The following is a 1723-nucleotide window of genomic DNA, read 5'->3' as shown; positions in this document are numbered from 1 at the left end:
TATGTGAATTGTATCTCAATAAACCAAATTTGCACAAAGAACTAGTTGGCTCCACCAATCATGGCTTCTCTTGAGTCCTTCCTCCACGACTAGATGTTTGGGCTGTTTCCAGGGCTTTGCGATCAGCAAAATGCTGCAATAGACGCCATGTCCACAAGTGTGATCTCTTGGTGGCATATTTAGGAGTAAAACCTGTCTTTTGTGCTATCTACACCTTTAATCCCACTAGGAGAGCCAGACTGAGACCTAGTAGTTTTCCCTATTTTTACTTCCACCAGGGATGTTTAAGTTCCCAGTTCCCCATGTCCTTGCCAATTCAGAAATATATTAAACCTGATAATTTTTGCTGATTAAAATAGATGAACTCATAACCCACTTTAAGCTGCCTATATAAAGATATCTCATGGTTGTTTTAATTTGCATTTTCCTGAGTATGAGTGAGACTTATTGACCATTTGGGGTTTCTTTTCTGTAAATTGATGATTTCCATCCATTGTCCACTTTTCTGTTGGTCTTTTCCTTTCTGGTTTATATATGTATACCAGGCACATCTTTCCTTTGTAAGCTGTATGCTGCAAAGACCTCCTTGAAGCCTGTGACATATTTTCATCCCTTCTGTATCTTTTAATGTTAGTTATTCAATGTAATTCATCTTTTAATTTATATGTCAAGGGACTTCCCATTGTCTTGACTAGCTTTACATGATGCATATACTCCCCTGTATCTTCTAAATTAACATTTTTTAAATTTCATTTTTCATATGTAAAGCATCTGATATTAATTTTTGTCTAAGGTGTGAGGGAGGGATCTAATTTTTCCACTTGGAAAACCAACTACCCTAGTACCCTTTGTTGAAAGACCCATTCTTTTTCCACTCAATTTGTATCTTTAATCTGCTGAAACACGCTCACTTCTGTTTCACCCGCTCTGCCTTCCTTCATTAGCCTACTTTAAACTCTTGGATGGAAATGACGAAAGGAGAAATTGATTTGAAAAAACTTGAAAACAATAAAGGAAAAGGTGAGATGCCTGGCTCGCTCAGTTGATAGAACATGTGACTCCTGATCTTGGGGCTGTGAGTTCAAGCCCCACCTTGGTTGTGGAGATAACATTTATCTTTTTTAAAGATTTATTTATTTATCTGAGAGAGAGAGAGAGAGCGCACACACATGCACATGGCAGGGAGGGGCAAAGGAGAGGGAGAGAGAGAATCTCAAGCAGGCTCCCCAGGGAGCACAGAGCCTGACAAGGGGCTTGATCTCAAGACCTGCAGATCATGATCTCAGCAGAAACCAAGAGTCAGATGGTTAACCAACTGAGCCACAACCCAGGTGCCCCTAGAGATTATGTTTAAAAAAAAAAAAAAAAAGAGGGAGGGAGGGAGGGAGGGAAAGAAGGAAGAAATTGAGTCATGTAACCTAACCAAGGAAAAGCCAGAGCTAACCATATCTCAGAAAACTGCATCCCCAGGCTCCAAAATCATTTAGACTTTTCCTGTCTGTATCTCTCATCTCTGTTTCTATTTCTGTGTTATCATTATTATTCAGACCAGCTGTCCTGAGGAGTCTGGGACTGACAGTGACAATTCTAGGCTCACAGCCTTGCAGACTTTTAGCCAAAGAGGTAAGGGGGGCCTTTCACTTACTGGATCGATTTAGAAAAAGATATTACTGGCTACCTTTGGAACATGCTAGAAACCCACTCTTTTACAAAAGATTTAAGC

Source organism: Lutra lutra, chromosome 17, assembly GCF_902655055.1.
Source record: "Lutra lutra chromosome 17, mLutLut1.2, whole genome shotgun sequence".
In the NCBI taxonomy this organism is placed as follows: domain Eukaryota; kingdom Metazoa; phylum Chordata; class Mammalia; order Carnivora; family Mustelidae; genus Lutra; species Lutra lutra.
Note: the sequence above shows the minus strand (reverse complement) of the source record.